Consider the following 22,531-nt stretch of genomic DNA (forward strand, 5'->3'; position numbering starts at 1 on the left):
TCTCTATCAGCGAAATAGAAGTGACACGCGATAGAAATGGATTGAGCAAACGAAGAAACGGCCTATCACACCGATCTAATGGACAGCTTTAATTACACAACAGGTATGTATATGTATGAATAAACATACGTGTTAGTATATACGTGTATCCACGGCATACAGATCACGTACCAACCTCGGTGTACGAAACCATAGTTTTCCTCACAAATTAGCATAACGATTCTCTCGACGACATGCATTTTTCATATATTCGTTCACAGGTAACGAGTACACAAACTCTTTTTTCTCTATTTGTAGAGTTCGGTTCGTCACATTGCTCAGAGATATAGTTTGGCCAGAAAATGGTAATACTTTTCTGCTAGCTATTCTTTATGCATTACGAGGACAAAGCCGATAATACCTAATCATAATTATTCTCTTAAAAGTTTATCCACAAAATAAATGAGGAAAAATTTAATATTTTTAGAAGCCAATTAGACAAATATATTTTGCACAAATTCTCGTAATTCTAGTAACTAATACACACAGTTACGGTATAATATATTATTTATCTAAATATGAGGAATTTTTCGCGAAAGACATTATCATTGATAAATCATATATCTAAATCTCTGTCAGTAAAACAAAATGCTTGATGTTTTAACAGCTTGTTAACGTCTCTTATCTCTAGCTTCAACTTTGTTATCTGTGAGTGACGCCAACCTAGATGAGTTTTATTATCATAGATAACATGGAAAAGTCTTAGCAAGCCCTAGCGAAGATTCGATCAGTGTGATACGCTACAAGGACGAGCGTATCTGGCATAGTTATCCATGGATACAATCAAGAGAGAGAACGATAGACGTAAGATACGTACCTTGGGAACCGGCCAGGCTATCCGAGACGCTCCTTACGAGGCGGATATCTGCTCACAAAATGGTCCTTCTCGTATCCCCGATAATTACACTTGCCTTGTTAAGCGGCAGATGCTAAGTCGGATTATCGACGAAAACTTCGACCTCCCACGTACGCAGGGAATATGCGCGGGAAAGCGAGAGATCTCCAAGATTTCCAAACCACCAGCCGCCTAGATCTGCAATAGAAATGAAAGTTCCGATTAGGTACGGGCAAATCGTTTGAAAGTTTAGAGTTCGGGAAACTTTGATCGCCGAATATCGCAAGTGGCGAGTTTGTAGCATAAGAATGTCATCGCGAGTCTCCCAAGAAGTAGACGTGAGACACGACTTAGATATAAAATATCTTTAACACGAACATTTTTTTAAAAAGCATTGAAGCAGTATCGAACGAGCAATCTGATCTAACATCAAAGAGAGGTTGTGTAATGATTAAATAAATTAGAGATATCTCTCACAGACGCGAAGAATGGTAACAATTCGAACTCATTCCTGATTATCTTGCCGCCATTGACAATCTCTATCGTGAAAGTTTACAACGTGATTCGCCCTAGTTTCACGTATTCGAATATTAATATGGACAAACGAGCACCCGGGTTCGCGCGGAGCGTGAATTCGCCCTCCGTTCTAATTCCAAGCTTAATCCAATCTGCATGCAATTGTCAACGAGAGTATGCCACTGTGGAAGCACTTGATTTTAATTAAATCCAATGCAGATTAAATCTACGCCGTAAACGTGCCGCGGTAGGGACAGATTAGAAACTCCACCTTATTCCCGCAGATTAATAACGATCGGTTGATATGCGTCCGCTCTTGCGGGACAGGCTGTTTCCCTTAGCACACTCTACAAGATCGATTATCCGATTAAAAGTGATTAATTTTCTACTTTATTAATCGATATTCATATTTCATCGAATTGTTGCCGTTTATGTAATTTCAAAAAGCGATTACTAACATGTATACAATGTCGTAAATTTAATATATTAGTATTATTTGCGAGCATATGTTAAATACTTCGGTATTCAATATCTGCATTAATAATCCTATATTAATTCGCTCAACAAAGTAATAAATGCTATTTCACTAAACTAAATCAATTACGAGATGAAAAATATCGTTTAAAAGAAGTTACATATCTATTTTTATCGTGACGTGTGTTCCATTTTTATTTGATAGTGATGTATCTTCAACGTTTTTATTATGATAAGGACAGATTTTTTAATAGATAGAGAATAATAAATTCTCTCGTTTTCTATTAAATGGTTATAATACCGCAATACAATTTTAAAACTGGATTATCATATCCGATTAGACGAATTTGTTTCACGGAAGCTACCTCGGTCGTGGGTAAAAATAGCGTGACGTTTAAAAACTGAGATACCGCACACAAACGGCACGATGTAGCTGCGAAAAACCATATCTCATTTGACTCTGACGTCGCGGCACGATTTCTTGTTAATTACCGTCGTATCGCGTTTTTGCAATTACGCTACTACGCTATACGCTGCGTGTTTAAGAATTCCGTGTAATTCGAGCAAAGCGCGGGATCTGCGAGAATTCGTGCAGTACTAAGCTGCGACACGTTTCGTTTTTGCCCGAAACGCGAAAATACCCACTGGCTAAAGATCCTCTACGGCCAAAACGAATCAAGTTACAAGCTCTTCCATGCGCGGTGTTCGACCGTGAACAGTAATGGAACTTAAAAAAATTGGAGCGCTTCAAGAAGTGACTTGACGCTGAATGTTTTCCAAAGTAGGGAGCGTCGGTCGGTAACTTGTCTTGGTGAAGACGTGACCACATTTGGTTCGCACAGAAAACATATCAAATGATCGAGTCACACAGATTTGGTCGGACGATTAATTATCGAGCCGCAGAGATTGCAAAGCAGCTTGTTAACTCGTCATCGCATCATACGCAGAAGAAAAATATGCCAGAAAATTGCCAAATAGGGTAAACTCGGGTAAGATGCCAACTTATGTTCTTTCAATCTAAGCTCGCCATGAAACATGGGTTGGCCATCTTTCCTCTGTGGCTATCTTACCCGAGTTTACCCTAAAGAATACTTCGAAAAAACAGTTTTAAAATAGTATTGATTATATTAACAGGAAGTAAATTGTTTATTTTGCTCTCGCGCATCGCGTGATCTAAAGAGATAAACTTGATGGTACCGGAAGAACTAATCGGGCAACGGATAAAGTCGGACGTCCTTATTTTCTTTTGGAAAACAACGCGCCATTGTCTCTGCCTAGATGCCGGGTATCCTTATCGTTCCTTCTACCAGAACCAGCTTCTAATGGTTGAGACTATAAGGAGTTAATAGTATTAGCGCGGCAGGCGAGCGAGGTCAAAGAAACAATTAAGCTAAAAGGCACGTTGATTCTTTCAGCGAGACGAGTAGATTACCCGATTAGTCTGACATGTTATACGTGATATTCATATATGCGCAGTCCAATTAAAATTTTCATAGACAACTTCGCTGCCGAACCATACGCCAAAGCCGGTGCAACAATATATGCGCGAGTCTCATTCATTTTCACAACCCACATTCGTATCGCATGAAATTGCTTTTTCCCTTTTTGTCGAGTGTTATTAGATGCACTAATAAATGGCCCGCTGGGTGGCTCTACTACCTTTTTCGTTAAATAGAAACATATTCGTCACGTGCACATGCACATTTTTCAGGTATAATTTAAAATCTAGAAACGTTGTTAACTTTATCAGAATATTTTTAATTTTATTAGAGAAATATATTTTTTAAATTAACAATGAAAGAAAAAAATTGAATAACCGCTAAAATCTCAGTCAAAAAACCCTTTTAATTTGTAACTAAAAATAATTGAGAAATGTTCACCACACGATGCAATTTTTCGAAGAATATAATTTACTTTTTACAGCCATAGAAATTAGCACAGATTTTATTCTATTATATTTTCATTATCTGTCCTTGTTCTAATATAAAATTTATATCGGTGCTCCTCATAAGTCATAAGATATTCACACGCGCGGAGTTTGAATTTGAAGTTGAAATTGATGCAAGAGAGAAACTTAAACGCTATATTCTCGCGGCGAGCGTAACGGTGCATCCGTGAAAATAGCAGAAGCGAGCCTCCGAATGGCGATAACGACTGCCGGATGGAGAAGTTCCTGCTCGGACGTTAATGACCAACGGAATATCTTTTTCGCAGCAGCAACTATCGCCCACACGGCATGACTCCCTGATGATTTACAGCGCTTAGAAGTAAGCTCGTCAACACGTAACGCCATGTCCAATTACAAAGTTCGGACATGGTTTAGAAAACTTCGTTAAAAAATAAAACAGAGTAAAAAAGAATGAGTTATTTACGAGATTCCTTTACGAATAGATAACAGCTCGATTACATTAAACATTTTTATTAATATACTTATATCGCAGGTTATTTAAATTCGTCAGGAAAATTGACATGTCGCGTGACGATAACCGAATAATCATTATGGCACACATATCGTTAAAATACGAAATCAATAAGTTTGAGTGAATCTTATCAAAATACATACTGCCAATCGATATAAATTACGTCAATGTCTATCGCAAGAGTCTTCTCGTTTCAGTCAATTGTGCCCGGAAGGGAAGATTTAGCGCGGCTTATTCGGTTAATGTACGATCGGATCTAACGTCCCGGCTCCTGCATGATGCATGATTAATTTAATTTATCCGTCCGCTCCAACCGGTGCGTTATTAGCCCGATTGCTCTTCCGCGATGTAGCGTTCCGTCTCTCACACCCGCCGTCGCGCGCAGCAACACCAGCATTATTAATTTGAACGTTATTAAATTTTCGATAACCCCTGCCGATGCTACGTGTCTTGTAAGCAAGATGCCGAGCAAGCTATCCGATCGAGCGTGCGCGCTCGCGGGCGCAAACGACCTCGTTACTCGACTGACATTGCGCTACGTGCGAAACTTTTCGACCTCCGTGCCGTCGTCGATATCGAGATTAAACAGTGTGCGCCGCATCGGGAAATTCATCGTTCACAGCAATACTGTAACTAAACGCGACACTTTTCCTGCATGTTTATATTGCGACATGATACAAAATTTAAAAAATAAGTTTTCATAAAGAGCTACAGTAACGTAGCAAGCTTTCACGTTATTTTTCAAAACTTTCCGTTAAAAAATACGTTCAACATGTTGCAACAACTCACGTGCATAAAAAAAGAGCTTAAATAAGTTTATATATAGATAAGCTGAATTGCGACAAAAATCTCCTGTATGTAACAGTTTTGTATACGATTTCGGAAGTCGTCAAGTGGCACGAAATAAATTCGCATCCATCACATCACAGAACGTCGCAACAGTGTACAAAGCCCAAGCGTTTTTCCGCCTGGGACACAGGGGCAACCGATTCCATTGATTAACGACATGCGTTTCGTAATGAGAATTCTCGGCGTGGCTACGGCTCGTTGCGCCAAATTGAAACTCCGTTGCTTGATTTATCGCCGCCGGGAGGACGCGTTCTCGCGCGGACGGAAAATTAATTGCGACTTGCAGGCTACGCGCTAGAAGACCGTCGGGGAAAGCGAGTCCGCGGGAAAACGGGAACTGGATAAAGAAAAATTCGCGTCCCGCAGGCGAGAGGCGTCACTCCCTCGAAGAGAAACTGCATGCGTCGCTTCCACGAGCCGCGTACGGGGGAAGCTCGCGGTCGTGAAAAAGCGAGGATAAGATAAGAACGCGCGTGCTGCATGCCGCGCGCGGCGAGACCGGAGAGGATGAAGAACGACGAGGAGTTCCGGTCGTTGGAAGACGAATAAGGTACACCTAATCTATCTGTGTTCCCGCGTAATAGGTGGAGATGCTATTTCCCCGACGAGATATCTTCATGACGCCTATATACCGCTGCTTTCCGCGTGGCGGATCTGAAATATCGCAAAGGGGAAAAATATCGCGCCCTTCGGCAAGTCGATAAGGAACGGCGACTCGTCAAACGTTACGAATTTCTGATTTCACCTCGGATGTCGACTCGCGATTTGTCGCGGCTGATAGTACTCGCGAGAGTAATACCGCGTTTCCTCGGGAGAGCCAGACGGGATACGGTAGAGCGATACATATAAACGGACAGAGATGAGTGGCGAATAAGCGAGAACGACCGGAATAAAACTACCTTTCGCGCGGAAGCAAAAATATTTAAGTCGAGCGGAGGTCGAAGCACTAGGAATTTCAGGTGGCCGACGTCGCCGAGACATTTCACAACGGGCTCATAAAGTTTTAATCGGAATCGCTCGCGAGACCCGCTGCATCTCCGCCAGGTGCAATTCTCACGTAGTTCAGTCATCGTCTCGTCCGGGTTTCATTGTGCGCCAGCCAGGAGAAAAAGCGGTAACGTAGTTTTCGTGTACTCCACTCCGTTACAGGGCAGACGGTATGAACAGACGAGGGACAAACGGAGGAAACCGCGCCGGAATCTAAGCGAGCGGTATGCCACATTTTCGTCGAGAAATATCAAAATGAATAGTGGATGAGTTGGCACCGGCTGATAGAACGATAAAACCTCGGATGTAGACGGCATTTGCTTTATTCCACGGATTTACGTTAATAGTAAATTTCCCCTTTCCCCCTTTTTTACAAGTGTTTTATGTACCATTATAAATTTTCTCCACGAAAACGAGAAACGGTAGTAACGCGAGAAAATTGTTCCCTGCTTGCTCTGAACAAAGCTATTGCATTTCCTGTTTCTTTCTCGTCTTTCATGCCCTTCCTTCTGCTTTATCAGCCGATAATAAGTCACTTTGGAATTTAATTAATTTAACACACACTTTTTCAAGAACCGTTTAAATTCTCACCTCGAAGGGACTCTTGATACCCTTTTATTTTCATTCCTTCGCGATTTATGCGAACGATATACGCGTCACGTGCATCGCATATATCGCCAAACCGAATCCCGCACGTAAATCCTTCGTTATAACCGGCGAATTCGATTTTTCTAACTCCTTTGCAGGGAAACTTCGACGCCGATCCTATTCCTTATTCCGCTCCATCATGTCCTTCTTTGTCTAAGTTTTTTATCAGTTGTATGAGTTCGCGGGAAGAGTATATCGAAGCATCGATCACTTCTCTTGACGAATAGAAAATTTGCAAAGCACGAGGAGCATATATAGCAACGTACGAGCGAGCGCCGAGGAGCTCGCGAGAATGATAAGTTGAACGAAACAAATACGAGGTATATCGCTACTGCCATCGTACACAAGACAGAGGAGGTCGGCGCCATATATCCTGAGTAGATGAAAACTAAAAATTGCACGAAAGCGAGCCATTCCTGACACTTCCGGGCTCGCGCAACTGCGCGCGATACATCTGTTAGCGAAAGCGTCATAATTTACCTTACGTATATGCTCTACGCTGTGCAGCGAATGCCGCGTGAAAGCGCACGAAAGTAATCGCGACAGTAATTGCAACACTAATTAGTCCGCAACATAATAATTTAAATTTAGTAACGTAATACGATCGAAAGAATTATTCATATTACTTATTTGCACACAAGCGGTCTACAATATACAACTAACTTGTCTAAACCATCGACAAAAAAATACGGACTACGGTCATGATTGGTCGATCCACTTGTTAATTAACGACACTGCGAGATCGCGCGTTGCTGCATTCTCAACCGAATGCAAATAAATATTCAACCGCGTCGCGGCAAGGCAAGTGTGGCGTAATGTAAGGAAATTCCTCTAAACTGTCGTAACAGGTCATGGTTTCTAATTGGTGCGCGTTTCGTGTTAACATCTGCTCCACAGGGTGGCGGGTACGAGACGACGGTGACGCTGACGCACAGGTAAAGGTGGATTAACTAATTAGAACTAGGTGTATATACGACGGCCCCGACGATTAAGATGGCAGAGGCGACGGCTCCTGAACTTAAGGAGGATGTAATCGTCTTAGGAGCGTAACGACCATCGAGACGAGCTCGCATTAATCTTGCGCCATGCCTGAAGCTGCTTGATATGCGGCTGAGGGAGCCGGCAGGACCCACTACCACCGTCTTCAACGATCCTAAACCGAGACCGCTACCAACACGACGGAGCCTTAGCAGGCGCATCCTTCCAGAACGAGCCGTCCCCGTGCATTCCTGGCGAGATTAAGCAGCAACGTTTGTGTATGTTCTCGAGTGCGACTCAAGAGTCGCTCGTACGTCCGCTCGTATTGACGCTTGCGCGACGCGCGTGCTAATGTGAAGTTCCAAAACGCAGAAGTTTTCGAAATATTGAGAGACACGCGTTTTATCGACAGAAAATATTTATAGATAATAGAAAAAAAATAGAACTTTTAGTAGACTCTAAACTTAAGATATAGAGTAAATTTGACCAACGTGATCCAATCTAAAATTAAATATTCGAAATAACTATAATTATTGTAAATTCATTTTGCCTATTATATCAATTTCTCAAATGTTTCCGTCCAGATATTGAACTTCGTTTAGAAGCTCTACATGGCAGCCTCTGTACCCTTAAGATAAATTGGCATTTGAGTCTAGCCGGTCATTAAGTGTATCCTTTTCCGTTCTGATAGGAAATGTTGCTTCGATAGATAGGTAGTAAGATGCCTCTGCACCGCAGTCGATGCTATTAGCTACAGCGATACGGGTCGCCCTTAGATCTCGCCTCCGTAGCAAGACGTCAAACGAAAGGACCAGAGGACGGAAGCTCCTTCAAAGAGCAAGACGGAATGCCCAAAAATATCATTACCATGATGCTTATTATGCGATATTTTTTATTCATTTTTCCTGCAAAAGTCTCACGTATTACGAACTTTGTCGCGTTCTGCTAGCAAATTACTGTATAATAGGTACTTACGACATCGCGAAGCTGAGAACTCAACATAATCGTGATAAACCAGAACGTGTACGCGAGGTCGTTTTACCGTTTGCGATATTATCGCCAAGTGTTCTGCGTATCTGTAACTACTGGCAAATTACATGTCGGTGTTCCGAAAATTTGCAACGCGGTTAACTTTACACGTGCACGCGTGTTCAAATTCCTTGATTGTGACGTGATTATTGTTCCAAACGTTGCGACTTTATAAAATAAGTGATTATGAAATGTGTGTGTGTGTAAACATTATCGCTATATCTATATTTATAACACATAACAGATTAATATTAGATCGGCGATTTGTCTATTAATTGAAAATTTTCATATTTCCTTATTCCTGTACATACGCCGCGACCGTTATTTACTTCTTAAAATTGAAACTTTACCAATTATGCCGAGCAATAGAATCTTTCTTAGACACATTATACATCTTACTATAAGAATGAAGCTAAAAATATATATTATGCAAAAATTCAAAGTTTTTTTTAATTACATAAATTAGAGGAAGAGTACAAAAATTAAATTAATAATTACATCAGAAATTATATTAATCATTTTTAAATATATTTCTTTCAATCTACAAGCTTGCTTCTTGCTATTTACGGTAGCGAAAAATGAGTATACTGAGTTAAAAATTAGATAGCTGTACTTTTATTTATTTTGCTGGCATTTAAGTCCGATTCATATCTCGAAATGTGTCTTTAGTGCGCGTTAATTTTGCCGATAGAGCTGAACATTGAGAGTCTATTCCGCTGATTGCGGGGGTCGAATGAGTAGTCGATGTGCGGATTAAGTCGAGAGGGTACCTCGTAAATCAGAAGCTCAGCCAGCTATGTCTGTGGTGCTGGAGATAATAACCATTTTGCGCTTCCATAGGCTGTGTCCTCTCACATCGTAGCGAGCGATCTTACGACGGAGTACAGTTTGCGCGCGTATGTGTGTGTGTTTGTATGTATGTGTGACCAAAAGAGGGAGGGAGGAAGAGAGAGAGAGAGAGAGAGAGAGAGAGAGAGAGAGGAGGGGACTCTATTCAATTAACTCCGTAAAACGTAAATCGTAGTCTCACTCTTGTCCCTTCCACTCTATCGCTTCGCTATCGACCTTCGATTTTGCCACTGAATTTCCCGCGCATTCAGCAAACACCCTCATGCCTACCTTCTGCTAAGATCCACGATTTTAAACGTAGCAATTTGTTTCATTTTACTGCTGGCCAATTTTATTACGTAATATATTTTACTGCTTGAATCGCTTTTCCTGTATCATAAAATTATAGAGATCTAATTGCGACTTAACTGCGAAAAGTTGAAACTTCGTGCAAATTGCAGAGTTTCTAAAGGAAAATTATCTAACAAAAATTTTTTTATTTATCGTTTTATTATGCTCTTCCGCTTTAATTGCATTTAACATTTGACACTACCGTATAGTATATTTAATATCGCAAGTCGAAAAATCACTGAAGCAAAAGAGAAATAATACGTCCAACTCTTATTACATGCAAATGTATTTACTTTGACGCAGCAAAATCTAAGGTTCCCGAGATAAACTAAGCTCAAATCTACAGGTACGAAATTTCTCCGTGCATGCGATTTCCCGTCGTGGCAGACAATCTGTCTCGGCTTCGACGCGGTGTGAGAAGCACAAGGAATGAAGCAGCAATTCCTCCACCTTTGCGAGACACGAATACGCGTTTTCGTTGTCGGTTCGGCACCGATATCGATAGGTGGGATCAGGCAGAATATAGCAACACACCCGATCGACATAATTTACCATGTTTCTACAGCACACACGGATACACGTCACACCGTTCCCATAGGAACTTCCATTCGCGCTCGCTGTCAAGGTTGGCTGGCGCGACGCGCCTTCCTTCTACGTGCCTCGAATTCGAGTCAAATATCTGGAAGAGTGTCACGCTGATTCCGTATGCCTCGATCTTGACTGCGAGTCTACAGTAGACGACAACGGTGCGAGGAAACGCAAACATTTGTTCGTAAATTATTCTCGCATTAACTTTAATTGTGCCATCCGTGTTGAATGGAAAACATTGTTATATGTAATCGAGATTAAAAGCATACGATTATTAAATTATTCTAACGTGTAATTGTCGACATTTCATCGTTTGGAAGAAGGATTATGCAATCATTCGACAAATGTGAAATTAAACATTTATGGGATTTAATATTCATCGCAATCAATGATCCGTAAAAGCTCATAATTATAATATATAAAAGCATAAATGAGTAAAATCGGCTCGCTGTTTGTCTCACTGCTTGTTTCATTGCTCTCTGGGAAAGCAAATGTTTTCACTTAAAATAGTCAAAACTAACATTTAATTCTTTAGTATGACAGCAAATTAATCTCTCTCAATTTGACATTGGAAAAATATTGAATATTTTATCCATAATAAAAATTCAGATATCTGTTTCCGAAATAACGTATTGAAACTTTGAAAACAAGATATTAAACGAAGCTAAAAAAGAAGAGGTTGAAAAAAGACTTGCGTAACTTTTTCCGGTTAAAAGTTCCCGTGGTAATAACGAATTCTGGACTGGAAATTCTCCACTGTTATTCGACATGTCGAGGAAGGAAGAAAATTTCTTCTTTTAATCTGACAAAAAAATAGACATCCGGATCATTGCTCTGAAGGCCTTCCGGACTATTCGCTAGACTAGACGGTTTGTCAGCCCAAAATAAACCGCTCAATTTGCAGACCGGCAGCCGAACGAATGACTTCGCAATAAGTTTCGGCAAGTTTACAAATCGATTTGGTACTTAAACGGAAAGGAGACTGACATCTACAAAACAATTTGTCACGATCACAGATTTCGATACAATACGAGCGACAAATAAAAAAACGCACATACGTATTTCAAAGTGAATATTCATGATCATGATTCGCCGAAAGAACAGCGTGTTATAAAGTGAATACAAAGAACAAAGAATCCTTTTACTAATATTGAAAAAGCAGTTACTCTACTCAATCCGTTTTTATGCACCTGATACTGCAATTTACGCATTTGAAGTAATTTAACGCAATTGCGCGTAAAAGATGGACGATAAGGTACGTCTAATAATCTGGGAAATAATTAAAGCGCTTGCGTTATGAAACCGTATTCTGTCCCATTCAATGGGTAATAATGGTGCAAACAATATAGACGATTATTCTGGATGAGAGCGTCAGCCGATCACCGACAAATTCAAGCACGATATCCTCCGTAGGGCATGCTGGCGCATTTGGTCCACTTAATCGCGTTACAGAGCCAAAATTTGATTGCGCAAACGTAATTTCGCGAACGCTTTCAGCGAGAAAATTCTTTTTCTCTGTCCATTAACAAGGGCCATCGCGGTACTTTGACTTTCGAAATCCGTCCTCACTCGGGTAGGTATGTAAAATTACGACGAAAATTGTTAAACGCGCTTTTCGTCCTCGTCCTCGTTTCTGATTTTTACCGATGACGATAGAAACGTCACACAATCCGCGCTGAAAAATTTCGCTAAAATCAACATTTCTTCAGTAGACTGCGCTGGTTAAAACTTTTCAATATCGACAAAGCTAGGATATGTCCACACTTAACTCACAGATAAAATGTGCACGAACTTGTGCACGAACACGTAAACCGAAGTCGTGGTTCTCGCGCTACCATTTTATGTCAGCGACAACATTGCTATCTCTCCAATACGCAGCATTCAATATTTATAAAAGAATTCGAGAGCGCGGTGCGAAAACATTGAATAGATAGAGACACAGAGCGAATGTCGCGCCACACGCTCACCCTATCGCTTTGTATCGCATATTGTATTACACCATTTTTGCGCTGCTAGTTTCATATTTTTGCACTGCATTTATGTCGCGAGATATTACAATTGATATTTTTTTCACTTACACGTGTAGCGATCCATCGCGAAACATATAAAGTCTGTTTATTTAATATTCAATTCTTTTATATTCTCGATTTTATTCAAAATCCTGCGTATGATATTTTGTACAATTAAGTTAAATACAATTTCTATACAATACTTTAAACTTCACTATAGATAAACAAAAGTAAGAAATTTTAAGATGAATAGTTCATGCTTCAGAATGTAAAAAAAAGTGTTTCCAAGTGCGACACCTCAAAAATGATAGGTCGCAGCGCGCTTGTGACACACTCGGTATCGCATTTCTTTTTAAAATTCTTCGATAGCTACGTTGAACACACACTTATCTCACGCTGATATAGCTAAAGCATACGAGATCGAGCATACAAGATCCTCGTATGCTCGTAACCTCTTTCCCTTGCAATTGGATTTGAATGTCGGCGAGTGCTTATCCGACTTCGTGAGAAGCAATAACAGCTTTTTTAACCTGCGAAACGTTTTACAACGACGGTTCGAAGTAAGGAGAATGATTCGAAGAATGGGCGGAAACTCCCCTCCGGGAATGCGTGTATCGGATTTTCGCAGACGGAACGAGCAATCTCGCGATTCTGGAATCTCCTTTTCGTGCCGTGCCCCAAGCCCTCTCATTGAAAGCAGCTTTAGAGCTCCGACCTCGAAGAATGCCCCCGATACCGACCGCAGACAACCCGAAGACAGTTCGAACGTTTGATTCGCAGCTCGTTACTTGCAGTCATAATGCTTGTGGACTGCGATTCAATCGCTACAGCGTCTCTTCCCGCGCAATTTAATCGAGAAAAACACAGTGGCGAGATAAATAAGTGCAATTGTGGTTCTTTGCGAGTTGCGAGAAAAATATAAGCGATCTTGGTTGGCAAAGAAGAGAAATTTATTACACGTATGATTAATTTCCTATCGATTTTCCTGTCAATATTTATTTCATAAAATAATAAATATATAAACAACAAAGAATAAAAATACTATCATCTTCAATCAAATCCATCATTTCTATATATATTTAATGCTATATTGATATTTTTGTTAAATTATTTGCTACAAATTATTCTTTCAGCATAATAAAAAATTCATCTAGATTCGTCGCAAAGTTCATAGTTTCATAGTTTTGTTACAAATTTCGTTGCAAATAAAATACGATGGGTGCACTGACCCGCGATGTCAATACACTCGTAACGACTCTGACTTCGGAGGTATATTTCAACTTCAGTCCTCTTTTATAGTCCGACGTGTTTCGCGTGCATTCCTCCGAGTCGTCTTAATGAGAGCCTTGCTCCTCCGAGCACGAACGATCGGGAAATGCGCGGAAGGACTTCAATCTGGCTTCCCGAAAGCATACCGTACCGCCCGCACTTACCGAAACGATATATATCGAGTTCAATTTCGAATGCTCGTATTTCGTTTCGACACACATGGTGCATACCAAGAAACGTTCGCGTGTATGTACTTACGAATATACGTTTGGATGGATATGCTGCACCTTGAAGGTGGCTCGTAATGTCGACGATTTAATAACGACCGCAGAGTGGTATTGATCCTCGCGGGACTTGCCAACTCCTCGGGAGTCGAGAAGTCGAAGCGCTAACTCGCTACCGACGACGTGATAATTCGGTAACGCTCCGATAAGGGTCCCCTGTGCAGTTTCCACGACACGCTGGCCGTTTCCGAGCCGAGAGAGGAGAAGACCTGTCGACGCGCGCCTGAAACAGCGCGCTTCAAAGTCGGTTCAGAAGCAGGATCAGCGAAGCCGAACCGCGGAAACCGCACAACTGTTTCGTCCGGCTTTGTATATTATTTTCCACAGAGCCGCCGGAGATGCGTCGGAGACCGTGATACGCGAACAACGAGGAAACTGACGCTCGACAAACACGTTATTTACGTCGTCAGGAAAGTAATAAAGTATCCTTAATTTTTCATGCAATCTGTGCCCAAGCTTTACATGGCTATACTGTAATTTCGTTGTTTGAATCGCGGAACGTTGCGCGCAGGCAGGCATATGTACGTGCCTTCCTCGCTACAATATCAATATTTTATGATGTTAACCATCTATCCATTATAACCATTAGTGGCATCTACATTTGTTTATATAGCTTATACCTATACACTCAATGCAACGTATATTTCATTGCACAGTAAAAATGAAAACTTACATTTCTGCTATCAGTGACAAGTTAATATAATATTTTGCAAAAATTGATTGTCTATCCGTTAAAATTATAAATGTATTCTATATATGTATATATTCGTATGTCGATATACTCGCTGTTAATATTTGATCATTTAACAAAAATCAAAATTACATTTTCACCATTTAAAGCTTCAGCCGCGCGTCTATTGACCGTCGCGTTCATTACATTAATGAACGCACGTCATTTTATCTCTCGTAAATACGAGGTCGATAAAATAAATAGAAATTGAGAAAGAGATATCTCTGCTTTTTGCGACAGTTGAAACGGAAGCGTCCCGTAACATCGAAAGATACAGCGGACAAGACGCGGTTCAACAGAACTTCGTGCCGGTTCTCGTGAAATATTTATCGGTCAATAGATGGATCGACAGACCATTGATGTTCGCCGGAGCTATCGTAAAATTGAAATCAGCGAATCTGGAAAATCGTTTTTACGATGGTTCTCACCGCAATACAGCTATAGTACGGTAATTTAAGTATCCCCGCCCTCTTTCAAGCGATAACTCGGAATATTCACTCAGTGGTATAATACACACAAATATGATCCACCTCAAGATAAAAATTTTCTCAGCAGTATATATTCTTCTCCTACATTTACAAGAGAGATAACACGTCAGAATAACGCAGAATATAAAATATCTATAAAGAAAGAGTGAAGTTATGACTAATTTACATAAAATATCATTTTTAATCTTTATTAAAATGCATACCTGCATTAACTATGAGATTAAAAGCGTGCACATAGATCGTTATATATCTACGTTAACAATTCAATCCAACTTAACCCGTCCTCTGCATAATATCTCGTTCCGACAAGTGTTATTACGATATTACAATATACAACTAACAAACTAACACGATATATTACTATCTCGCTAACATTAAGATCTCGGAAATAGTGAGCTTAATAACGGAAACGAATTGTCTCCATTATGATTATTATAATATATACCTATTATATGACTATTATAATATATTGCCGAAGTTAGTTCACCGATTAATCGAACAGCTCCTGAGACGTAGAAATCCGCCTAGCATCCTATTCCACATTGATCCCGTTTACTCGGGTTAACGCAGACTATGTGGTAGTCTGCGACAGGTGTCAGTGGACAGGACACACGTGACTGCCTAAACCGCATGGTGACTGTTTTGACGCGGCTATCTGTCAGGTAATCGCGGTTCACCGTCATTCGATGCGCTGCGCATCGGGTCGTCTCGAGTGTCTGTTACCATTAACGTATGCACAACCGCATGCAGTTACGCGATTCACAATGCAATCGTTCGTAAAATTTATACAGTCGCTCCCGGCAGTCATATTAACGAAATATTCACTGTTTATACCTTGATTTGATAAATAATGAAAAAAATAAAATTATATATAAACAAAACTAATAATACGAACCTGCGAGTATTATTACATTTTACGTAAGCTTTTGATCACGAAAAACGAGGTAATGAGAAATAACGTCTATTAAACGACAATGAAGATCGAAAGAAATCAGATCAACATTCATTATAAACATACAGATTATCTATAATGTTATACTGGATGTGTTAACAGGTAGAAAAGAATTAATAAGAATTAAATTAATAGCTTGTTATGCAAGCGGTGATGATAATAATAATAATAGCAAAACTAAGATTAGCCGACTGCAAGTAGCTACGACAAAACGTTCGCTGCGCGTTTTATGCGCTTGCAGTCGCGTATGCACGAACCCAACGGCACGCAAGCTCGCGTTCCTCTGCGCAAGCCTCAACGAATTACGAATATCACGCTTTAGCCAAGAGTCAAAAAGCGGCTTCAGAAAGTTTTCTAAGCGAACCATACGCGGACTCACGCATGTCGAGCGTTACTTTCTGGCAACCAAGCGGTCGTAAAATTCAGACGATGCAACGATATGACACGGTAATACAATATCACATTCCTATCCCCATTTTTCACGCGTATACATCAGTTCCCGCGCGAGATGCACCGCATACCTATATAATCAATAAATCTAGAAATTCACAGAACCGAAAGTCAAAGTAGTTCAGAAAACTAAAAATTAAAAATTCGCAAAAATACAAAGATGCAAAACCTGGAGATTTTAAAATTTTAAGAATCTAAGTTTTGTATAAATATTGTAAAAATATAATTTAACAATTCAATAAGAATTCTAAGAATTAGATCATATTTATATGACGAACTTTAATAATCCAAAAATATCCATCGTTCGAAAAAATGCATTTCACGTAAATCATGTCGGTTATCGTTTCCACTATCCAGAGCAGACTACACCGTCCAGATAACATACAGTCGTAAACGGAAGATAGCGTTGCCTCAACATGCAGCCATTACTACAACGTCCATGCAAGAGCGATCGAATGTTAGCCACATCGAACAATTTGGATCTCATTGATCAGAATAGTGAAGAATCGATGAGATTGACGCACGCATTTGTCATGTCTACTCGGCGTTTCGTCAATTACTTGAGAACGCGTTCAAATCACCCATTTATCGGACATCGACTTACATGGAGGAATTATCAACTTCCATTCGTGATACGATACGAGAAACAAAGCTTAGGCACGTTGGGCACATTAGAAATTAAATTTAAAACCATATTTTCAGTTCTTTTTTGGATAACGCTTGTATTGTATGTTGTATTAAAGGAACAATGCGGATTTAATTTAAAATTATTTATCCATTTAGAGACACAACTAAGATGATAAAGAAAAGGAGCAGACATAAGTTTACAAAAACGATTAAAAGTATGCTAGAAACTCGTTTGTAAAATAGGATAGAAAATCTGCGAGGATAAAAGAAACAAATCGCTACGATGCTAATTACTGAGTCGCGGTTCGTGTAATGAGAACTTCGAATATGGGTCGGTTTCTGCAAAACTTAACGTTAGAGTTCGTAATAGTTCGGGAGCGTAAATCGGACTAAATGAACGCGCGAAGTCCGCGAATTCCAACGGATGTACTTCAAATTGGGCCGGAGATAGTAACCTCCGATCTCTTTCCCTCGCTATTACAAAATTTCAGCTAATAGCACGTCTCGTGTGGAACATCACAACGAGGAGGAAAAAAATTGAAAAGTCTCTGATTCTTACGTCAGTCACCTATGGAATATGATGTCAGAAACGTGAAACGTAATTTACCATCCTGCATCCAGAGAGCTTGAACTATTTTGACAGGCGCAGTCACATTTAATCATTCTACATTTCCTACGTGAAAGCTATTTTATATGGACCTAAGTTGCGAGAGCTACTCGCGTGTATTTCCTCGCAATTTCCTCGCTTCTGACATCATAACCCAAGATAGCCGACGATATTGAGGGCCCTTGCGAACGAAGGTTGCAAGGCATTTCGAAGCAAGGACGTCCTCCACCGCAAGTGAGTCAATAACCATCCTATTGATAAGTTTGCCCTACGACTGAGTTAAAGAGAAGAGTGTAATCAACGGAATTAATGGGAACGGGTCATACATTCAACACTTTCCGATAGCGGCATGATTGTCTGGCTATTACAGTATCGCATTCAATTAACACTGGTGACGCTAAACGAATTAATGTTGCCGTGCAGACGCGAGCGTCGACGTGTACTGGCAGCCTGGCAGGCGTTCGAACGGATATTATTTACGAACGACAGGCTTTTAATCGGAACATTAACGATTTAAGTGGTGAATAAAAAAATTACTTCCCCATTTAGATGAATCGACCGATTGTTACGAGCAGGTAAATCTAAGATATCAAAAATAATATTTGACACAAAAAAATAACTACTATTAAAAGAACAAAATCAATTGCAGTCAAAACTTATATAAATCCTCCATCCAAAGAAAAAACATAATAAACCTAATAAAAAAATCGTTATAACTTGCAATATAACGTGTACAGAAAAGTACAGAAATATACAAAAAATATGTTTTAACTGTATAACGGTTTAACTGTATAACGTTTAAACGCAGATCAATATCAGCTGTATGTTACTTCTATGTACTCAAGTGACCGCATTCTTTGACCAGCTGTCATAAAATGCGCAAAGAAAGCCACGTTATCGCGAGGATGATACCGTGTGTGCGACAAAGTTGAAAAAAAAATCATGTCGGGTGGCCTTAGACGGGACAATTGGATCTCGCACGAAAGGACAGATGGAGGGGCCAGCGCCGGAATCGATGTTATCGAAAAGAGAACAGCTAAGGAGCGAGTACATATGTACGCGGGCGATGCTGGCACATAGATATCCGCTTGGCAGGCACCTAATACGAACCGGGGTCGAAGGGCTCGCTGCAAACTTGAATTTATGCTCACGCTGCAGCGCATAAAGTTCCATGTCCCTGCGTAAGCCTGTGTGTGCAGTGGCAAATTTCTCACCGCCCCTGCAATATTCTCGCCGACAGGTTAACGCCGAATATATTTCCGCGGGCGGTGCTTCCCGTTTCGTTCGCCGGCCAGAGGCACGTGGCGGGCAATTGAATCGGTCATTCTGAAGACGTAACGACGAAAGAACCGCTCGCGAGATCTCGAAACGCGCGCGAAAGTTATTGCTTATTACACGGGCAAAACAGGTGCTTCGCGAAAGCGCGGTTCGTCCTTTCGCGGAAGACAGCTAAAGAGTTACGAGTGTCTCGATTAGGAGCAGTGCGCATCGATTATTCAGCGTGAATCACGCTGCGATGTAATTCGTTTGCCCTCGACCCATCTTATTGCGATTATTGCGGTCAATTGTAGAACCGTATAAGATGCTACCAGCTTACGCTTTTAATTATTCCAATTATCTCGTCCGTCTTTCCAAACGCCTCTCCTATTTGACTCAATTCAACCTACTTTTTCCATCAAAAGGACAAAATGGCTATACGTGCCGTGACCAAATGCGCGTAACCGCGCGATGAAACCGCGGTAGTGCAACTAATGCATCATTATATAAGGCAACCAACATTGAAGATGCCAAGAAAAGGATAAAAATTCTGTGATTTTACTTTTGCATCCATAAATTTTCTAGTGTTTAAAGTAAATAAAAAAGATTTTTAAAAACTCAACCGAGATTAGCAACGCTTAAAGTTAAACAAGCTAAAGTAAATTAGGAAAATATGAAACTGCTTTCATATTAGAGACGGTTAGTTGCTTTATTGTACTTTGCTTAACAAGGAACGCCGAGAATCCAATTACGTGATAGCAGGTGGTATAGGTGTCGCCGATGTGATTATCGCCGCAGCTCGTTAACCTCTCATCAAGGTGCGAAAACAGGATCTCTCTCTCTCGCTCTTTCGCTCTCTCGCTAGCTCATTCTTAAAGCACACTCTTTTGAATCTCTACTACATTCTCTTGCATATCGTTTTTGCGAAAGGCACGCATCTCTACGTCATTTTCTCCTTAAAGAATTGGTCGCGATTTCTTTTCACGGTCCACGGCGTCTTGTAGCCGTTCTCCCACCGGAGAAAGAGAGCCCGCTATAACCATTCACAACAGGCGGGAGCAGTCTGCATCCGACAAAAATTCCACCATCGGACGTAGATCACACCCTCCTCCTCGCCGCTCATCCCTCTCGCGACAGTCGGGAAGACGTTTTACGAGCAGCGATTTATCGAACCAGCCCTTCGCCTGCCCGCCCCGTTCTCTCGCGTTCGCTGCGAATAGTCCATAAATTTTCGCGATGTACCGCAAGGAAAGAACCAAAAAGAGAGGACGCCCGGGGACGGAAGAGATGACATAAAGGAAGACTGAATAGGCATCCTTTTGGAAAACACGCGACCTCGCTATCACAATTGCATCCGAGGTGCATTCCTCAGCTGTCATTCGCACTACACTTCCCTGTGCGCGTACGCGCGCGCGCGCAAAGATGCACACGAGTGAAAGCACGAATGCACAGAGAAGCCTTAGACGTATCTCGATTTCAGTGTCGTACCTTCATATATCTTTTGACTCCCAAGAACTGATGGAATCTTAAAGCGCACACGACGCAATTCTTCGTGCTTATTTGAAAGAAGTAAAATTAAAAATTTGAGTAGTGCCCTAAATATTGGTTTATCCGCGAAAAGATTAAAAGAAATACATAAATGTGTCTTCCATTGCATGTTTTCTCTAATGTGATCAAAGATAAGTAGTTAGACTAATGAATCATTTTGTAAACTTTTTTTAACTTGTCTTATCGGATGATTTGTACGCAAACTCTAATCGGATCTGGGTCAAAAAACTTTTCACATATTATTGAGAAAGCAAATAACAGAAGTTCATAAATACATTACAAACTAACGAGCCATTTACGCTCTATATATTTTGGTTGCAGGTGTATCTGAAAACAATGAACGCGATGCGAACAAACATGCATAAAATACGAATCTACAGGAAAAATGTAGACATAAAAAAAACAACAAGCATGGCAAACATACCAATATAAAGCGCTCAGATATAATGCATCGCGTAGAACACACGTTATAGCTCGTTATTTAAAAAATAAGCATGATAGAAAATGGATGCACCAACGGCAAATAACTATCAGTTTTGTAACAGATGGCTATAGAATTCGGATAAAAATGCGCGGAACGTGAGATTACTGTTTTTACAAACCGATTCAGCTACCACAAGAAACTTTTAATAAAAATATTATCACATATATTATTCAACATTGTCTTATTTATTATCAAACTTTCTCATCTCTGACGCTTTCCATTTATCAGCCTTACTAGCACATATTTACATTCTCATACCGAGAGATCTTCGAATTAAAAAACACGAGGCTGGAAACCGCAAGCAGTCTTGTCAAATAATTTCCATATTTTCATTTTTAATTACTTTTGTAATCTACGCGCAAAAATGACATTTATTTTCTTGTCGTTTTCTTGAAACGGTAAGTTAATGGAAACAGATAAACAGTAAGAACAAAAAGAAAAATAATACCAGCATTCGGCTGCGGCAAAGTTCGATTAAAATGGAAACGGCGCGGCGGAGCTACGCGGTGCAATTTCGCCGGCAAAAATTGTCGCAGCGCTGCATCGCCATCCGTGCATCGTTTCAAAAACGAGGAGGTCCTCTTCCGATATTGAGGAGGATATCGTATCCGCCCAAGATCCGGTATCCGGGAGCACTTTATCATCCGAGTAACTGTAGCGAGCGAGCAAACTCGTGCGGATAATGCGACCCTTCGAGAAAATGCAGCCCCGCGAACGAGCGAGCGAGTAGGTGAAGCGGGCGACACGTGTCAAACAAGGACAGCGATAGCAGCCGCGGTACTTTCGTTTTCCGAGCCGTTCCGTTTTATTTCGTCCCTCGAATACCCCCGTACTCCCTCGTACCCACCATAAAACTGACTCCCTTCTCCCCGTCGGCGGAACAAAAGTTGGTTTTAACAGTTATCCGCGTGGTATCCTCGGCACACAGGGTGTTCCAAACGCGAAACGATGTAGAACTGACTTTTGATTTCAACCGGGATTACAAACTTCATGTCTCCAATGTTAATGACTATACATCGTATCAAATCTAGGACGCGCCGAGAATTGTTTAATCACTATAAATTAGTTGCTGCGTGTTATCAGTAGGTGTTGAGATGTCATAACTAAGTCAAATATTTGCAGGCCACACAATATATCTATCATGCAGTCGAAAAACTTTCCGGAAATTAACAAATTAACTGTAAATTGTAGTTTGCATGATATTAATCAGGCAACATTTAAATTACGGATATTATAAATTTAAATCAATTTATTAATTATTTAGCGTCTTAACTTTCTTAATAA

General features: G+C 40.5%; 1 protein-coding gene across 2 annotated transcripts in view; it reads right to left on the reverse strand.

Moving 5' to 3' along the window:
• Positions 1–22,531, reverse strand: part of Pgant9 (polypeptide N-acetylgalactosaminyltransferase 9) — a 189,300-nt gene that overhangs the window by 146,312 nt on the left and 20,457 nt on the right. For both annotated transcript variants that reach the window (XM_071782805.1, XM_071782803.1), the window contains exon 2: positions 857–1,072. The gene's annotated coding sequence lies outside the window, so the exon portion shown is untranslated. The remainder of the gene's footprint in view (positions 1–856; positions 1,073–22,531) is intronic.

Source organism: Temnothorax longispinosus, chromosome 7 (assembly GCF_030848805.1).
Source record: "Temnothorax longispinosus isolate EJ_2023e chromosome 7, Tlon_JGU_v1, whole genome shotgun sequence".
Classification (NCBI taxonomy): domain Eukaryota; kingdom Metazoa; phylum Arthropoda; class Insecta; order Hymenoptera; family Formicidae; genus Temnothorax; species Temnothorax longispinosus.